The sequence below is a fragment of the Convolutriloba macropyga genome, chromosome 14 (genome assembly GCF_964194025.1).
Source record: "Convolutriloba macropyga chromosome 14, txConMacr16.3, whole genome shotgun sequence".
Lineage (NCBI taxonomy): Eukaryota > Metazoa > Xenacoelomorpha > Acoela > Convolutidae > Convolutriloba > Convolutriloba macropyga.
In genome coordinates this window covers 3,813,483-3,820,584 of record NC_134481.1, presented here as the reverse complement: position 1 = coordinate 3,820,584, position 7,102 = coordinate 3,813,483, and positions in this window count along the sequence as shown.

Sequence of the window (7,102 nt, the reverse complement as noted above, 5' to 3'; positions counted from 1 at the left end):
CCGAGTAAGATGATGCCTTACTGACGCAGGAAAAAGGAAATTGACTTCGTTTCCTCAATAATGGATCGAAAATCCCAGATTTTTCTCGGGTATTCATGATTAAAAAATCTCAACTCTAACAATTCAGACTTTTGCCTAAAAGGTGCCCTCTTAAAAGTTTGTTAACCTGGGAGAATTGAGTATCGTTTAAAATTATTAATTGTTCGGGTCCGACCGACTATTTTTAGCGTTCCGGGAAGAAAGTTGATACGGGGACACAAAAGAAATGAAATTATCCGCAAGCCTATAATAAAAAAAAACGCTAACATCACTGGTATGGAATCGTTCAGAGTGAGCTCAAATAAATAATAAAGACTTTTCAAGTTCCACGTCGCTTCGAGAACTTGTCGATTTTTACGGCTATTTGTGATAGTTTTCACACCATTTCTTGCAGGTATTTTTGAAAACCTTTCGACAAGTTCTTACAACGTTTTATCTGTCTAATCGTTATTATAACAATCAATATGCCATTAAACAAACATAAATTATTTACTTCATGTGATGAGTTGTCACTCAAAAACAAATGTTACAAAATTCTAAAATGATTTTAATTTTTTTATACATTCGCTGATAATTTTGAAAAGTTCAATATATATATATATATATATATATATATATATATATATTTAATTATAAATACAATTATATAATTATATATATTTATATATTCATATATATATATATATATATATATATATATATATATATATATATATATATAAATATATATATATATATATATATATATATATATATATATTTATATATATATATATATATATATATATATTTCAAGAAAGTCCGAAGTCTGAAAGAATATTGATGTGGATTCAGAGTTTGTCGAATTCCAAAAAGAACAGTTTATGAGTTGACTTTGGCTCAATATTGCAACCCTTTTTTCAACCACCCAAAGATTATAGGGTTGAAACCAGGCAGTCCTATTCCTGTTAGGAGTGATTGTTCATTTTTTTCTAAATTTTCCCCATATTTTCAAAAGGAATTGATGTGAGCCTGAATATACTTGAATTTTTAAGGATATGTTGTTCTATTTTGATGAAAACTGCAAGTAGAAGACAAAAATACCCTAAGTTCAAGAAAGTTTCTTCGATTATAAGATTTTAAGCGGAAAACTTTAACCCTAATCGGCATTTTTAATTATACGAAACTCTATTCACAATGAATGATCATAACACATCGTTAAAAACCATTCCGAGTAAGAAGCCGCCTTAACAACGCAGGAAAAACAAAATTGACTGCGTTTCCTCAATAACGGATCAGAAAATCCTAGATTTTCCTCGGGTTTTCATGATTAAAAACCCGCCTGAAAAAAAAACTTGACATAAATTTCTTAGAATATAACGACTCTCAGAGCAACTTTATCTCTGAAAAACAAAAAAAAACTTTAGTAACGGAGAAATCATCAATATGTGGAACGTCTTCAGTTGCTCAAAAAGTTTCTTTTTTCCTGCAAAATAACTTTTTTCCATTTGAGTTTAAGGGTTCAAGTAAGAGATGAAGCTGCAGCCGAAGGCAATTTCAAAATCGTTTGCGCTTTTAGAAAAATTCATTGAAGCAGATAGAAAGAACTTTGACTAGGTGCGGCACCTTGGGATAACCGATAAGGCGCTTTTTATCTTGAAATATTTTCTCAAAAATTTGAAGAAACTTTTTATTATTTGAACTCACAGATTAAACAAGCACTTTTTGAAATAATTAATCGCACCTATCGCATATTTTTTCAATTGATTCAGGTAACTTGAAGAGACATCGTCAATTTTTTGAGATATTTTCAGTACTAGTCGAAATATGCTGTAACCACGTGTATGCCATGTTCGAACATTTTGCTGATCCTAATAAGGCACGTCCTTCAATTTTTTATCGATGATTTCCTTTTTCGTAGATCTAGTTCATATGGTGATACAAATGTCTTCACTATCGTCATTTTTGAAAATGCCTCGCAATCAACATTTTAGTCGCGAGATTTTATGAAGCGAGATGAGATTGGAATTCATAAAGGAAACCTAAATAATTGGTACAAAATGTAAAAAAACTTTTTCTGTCCTTCTTGTATTAGAAACTAATTTTGATATTGAAAACTGTTTGAAGTTAAAAATTGTTTTAATTATCCTCCCATTTTTAATTTCTTCGAACTTATTCTTTTTAAATTTAGTTTTGTGAAAAACAAGCTTTAAAAAAATTTTAAAAAGCTAGACAAAAAATTCAGCGTGGGCTGGTTTACATAGTTGGTGTTTATTATTTGTGTCCAATTGCTATGGATCCATCGTCAAAACAGTACGGCTATTTCATTCAGGATGCTCACATGTTTGATCACGTTTTATGGCGTAAGTTTGCTTCAGAGGGCCTCATGGTAAGACTTTTTTATTCTTATTGTTGCACAAAAAAACTCAAGAAATACATCGATATTCCAGATCAACATTTAACCAAGTAATGAGTTAATTTAAGCGGTTAATAGCGATGAAATATTGTTTTTCGCCACAAAAAACTCGCATCTCTTAGCGGTGAAATTTTGCACGATTGCGGTGAACTTTGCGGTGACAATTTTGTTTCACCGATTTGACCAATAACCTTGGAAATGATCACTCATTCACCAAGCTACGAACCCTATGTCAAGTATCAAAGATGTTCTTTGATACTTTTAATTGCTCTACGATTGATGTAGAATTTAAAGTTGATTACGCTAATGAAATTTATTGAAAATCATAAAAAAGTGAATGATTTATTTTGGTCGTTGGTTCCACAAAGTTCATTTTTTTCTCTAGAATAAAAAACTCTCCCAATCTTACAAAACATTTTTGTGACATTGAATATACTCGGATCTCTACTTTGTTCATTATTTATACGTTTTCCAATTGCAACTATAATATACTCTGGTGTTCCTTTTGTTCTCATAAATATTTTGCGTTCATAATTTTTGAAGTAAGTGTGACCTTGCTTGTTTAAATCATTTTGCACTATTATTTGATTATAGTTACTAGGATCAATTGAAGATACAAACCAAGATAGAATTCTTTTTTCCAGATTACCATCAATTGCAACACCGTCAAGAGTGATATTAGATCTAAATGAAGCTCTCTCTTTATTGTTTTCTTTCTGATTTTAGTTTTCATCCAGTATCATATATGACCTTTTCTAAATCATTAACGAAACCAAATAAGTCACTCATATCAATCACCGTTTAAATATGACCACGTTCAGTTGCGCAAGATAAAATTCAAGTTGATTACCTCGTTCAAATCGATCTTTAATAATCTAGATTCGTATTCACCATCAGTATCAAATTTGACCTTGTATGATTTGGATGATAATAATTATTAAATCAAATTTCTCATTTTTGAGCAGAGAGAAAAATGCAAATAAGCAACAGTTTACAAGCCTATGTTTGCATCAAAACCACCAGCAAGATCTGAATCATCAAGCTCAATTTAAAATTATGAATGATGCATATTCAATTATTTTTCTTCTCTATTGAGACTAATACTAATATAGGTATTAACAGAATTTGTTGTTGATGAATTATTTGTTTTTCATTTTTTTTTGTAAATTTTGTTCTAAAACCAAAAGATGTATTTAGTTTAATTTCCATTTTGACAGGAAAAAACGGACTTCTAATTTAAGGGAAGAGTTAATTAAAACAGTGCTTAGAGATTTAGGATATATAGAATATGATTGCATTTCATGAAGATGCGAACAAATATCTATGTTATATCTTTGGGGATATTAAGGAAATTACATTAATAATATACCTGAAATTGATGGCTGAGTATTTGTTTATGCTGATTTGGAGGATAAAATTTGATAACAAAATTTGCTCGATAATTTACAATAGCTAGACATGAAAAATTTTATCTAACTCCAATGTGTCAAAGAGCTTGACCAATAGAAAAAATGTCCTGATCCAAATTAAAAACAATTTATATTACAACTTATAATGGCAGCGTATTCAGAATTTGACTGAGAAAATTTTCATTAGATATGTTCTGGATTATAATATGGTGTAAAATTATGAATCCCCGGCCGAGGAATTTGGCCAAAATTATGTAAGATCAGCGGCAACTAGCGTTGACAAGTCGGAAAATTCACCGCAATGTTTTTACATAATTTTGCGTTGAATGCGTTGAATTTAAAGACAAAAATTCAACGCATTCAGCGCAAAATTATATAAGAAATGGCGGTGAACTTTCCAACTTGTCAATGCTAGTTGCCGCTGATCTTACATATTTAGCGTTGAATTTAGCGTAGATCATACATGTTTTTGCTTTGAATTAAGCGTTGATCTTACAAAAAATCAACGCATAGAACTCTGGGTATCGGACTCGAACCACTGACCTCCTGTTTACTTGTCGCCTCTTCTACCATTGCGCCACCGTACCTTGGTTTCCTTAAGAGCCGCAATCCTTATCAAGCGTAGACCTTAAATATTTTGCGTTGAATTTAGCGTAGAGCTTACATGTTTTGCGTTGCCTATAGCTTAGACCTTGCATATTTTGCATTGAATTTAGCTTAGAACTTGCATATATTTCGTTGAATTTAGCCTAGATCTTACATATTTTTCGTTGAATTTAGCCGAGATCTTACATAATTTCTACGTATTCAACGCATTTATCATGTGAGAAATACTGGGAAAAATTAATTTTTTTTTTAAATTTTGAAAAAAATTTGAAATCCTAATGGTCTGAAATGGTTTTTGCACCGTAAGAGAGCAAATGGTTATATTTTGCTGACTTCATTTTTCTCAGTTGTACAGTATAGGGGTCGAAACAGTAAAAAAAATTAATTTTTCGAAAAATAAACTTGAAAAATTTGAAATCTTCAAATGGTCTGAATTGGATTTTGCACTATAAAAGAGCACTAAAAAAGATTTATTCTGACTTCTTGTTACTCACCTTTGGAGATTAGGGTTCGAAATAGTGAAAAAATTAATTTTTCGAAAAAAAACTTGAAAAAGTTTTGAAATCGTAAACTGGTCTGAAACGGATTTTGCACTATAAAAGAGCACTAAAAAGTGATTTTTCTTACCTGTGCAGTATAGGGTCAAAACAGTTAAAAAACTAACTTTTTGAAAAAAAAACTTGAAAAATTTGAAATCGTAAAATGGTCTCAATTGGATTTTGCACTTTAAAAGAGCACAAAAAATGATTTTTCTCTGACTTCACGATTCTCACCTTTGCAGCGTAGGGGTCGAAAAAGTGAAAAAAATTGATTTTTCGAAAAAGTAATTGGATATATGTAAGATTGGCGTTGAATGCGTTGAATTTATGTAAGATCTACGCTAAATTCGACGCTAAATATGTAAGATCTACGCTAAAATTCAAAGCTAAATATGTAAGATCTACACCAAAAATCAACGCGAAATTATGTAAGTTTGGCGTTGAATGTGTTGATTTTTTGTAGGATCTATGCTAAATTCAATGCTAATTTTGTAAGATCTACGCTAAAATTCAACACTAAATATGTAAGATCTACGCCAAATTTTAACGCAAAATATGTAAGATTGGCGTTGAGTGCGTTGAATTTATGTAATATCTACGCTAAATTCAACGCTAAATATGTAAGATCTACGCTAAAATTAAACGCTAAATATGTAAGATCTACGCCAGATTCAACGCAAAATTTTGTACAATTGGTGTTGAATGCTTTGAAATTATGTAAGATCAACGCTAAATTCAACGCTAAATATGTGAGATCTACGCTAAACTTCGACTCTAAATATGTAAGATCTACGCCAAATTTCAACGCAAAATATGTAAGATTGGCGTTGAATGCGTTGAATTTATGTAGGATCTATGCTAATTTCAACGCTAAATATGTAAGAGCTACGCTAAAATTCAACGCTAAATATGTAAGGTCTACGCCAGAATTTAACGCAAAATTATGTAAGATTGGCGTTGAATGCGTTGATTTTATAAAAGATCTACGCTCAAGCGTAGATCTTACATAACTTCAACGCATTCAACGCCAATCTTACATCATTTTCGGTTTTTTAGCGTTGACACCTCGGCCCGGGTCTAGAGAAAACACATTTATTGCTGTAGACGGAGATACATATTTAATTTACGGTTGAATTTGTTGTTTGAATATAGTAGCATATAATTTAAAACAAACTCTGGATTTTGAAGAAACAGCCAGAGTAACAAGCTGTTTAAAAACAAGGATGAGAAGTTATATAGACGAAGATTTTATTGGAATGGTAAGCATGTTTATGTAAATATTTTAGGTTGATAAACATAGACCAAAAGTCAAGTGATTACCAGATGGTAGAACCTTGGCCAAGGTTTCAACCTTTAGAGCATTGTAGCAGTAGAAATACTGGATTTACACCTCCATCCAATCAGAGACTGAGCGGACACTTTTCTCTTTTATACAGAGAGAACTCAACTAACGATGTGTAGACCTCTGATTCCGGTGTTAACTGTTTTATACATTGTTATAATTGAAGTATATCTTCAGTGTTTTACCGAGGCGGTTAGTCTGAGAGATATAGGTGAGCCTACTTCGCGCGCAGAAATAAGTACCCCTAGCTCTTTATACTTTAAGGCTGTAAAAAGAGCGCACCTTGGGTTTGCCTCAACTGGTTCGACCAGTGAGTTAACAAACTCTAACTGTGCAAAGAACTCACACAAAACACACTATTCTCTTCTTTTAGAAAGAATCTTAGAGTTAGTTTATATAAGCTTTTAATTTTTCTCCACTTGAAACTTAGAAAAAAAAGAACGCAACCCCAACAAAAACACAAAATACAAGGTGAGAAAATGAACCATCACATTGGTCAAACTTCCTCTAATCACTCTGCTGAACTGCAACTAGCTGATCTCACACAACAGAACGAACGTTTTCTATGTGACCTCTTACCCTTTGAAGTTAAACACTATCAGTACCAAGATGAAATAATTCTACTTTTAAACAAAGCAAACCAAATCAAATATCACTACTTTGCAGTAGAGCGACAACCTCTCCTTTCCTAACCAGAGAAAACCTCACAAGTTTCACGAACTGCTTTTCTCTCATAATTAATTGAAATTTATGGGGCTAAACTCACAAAGGC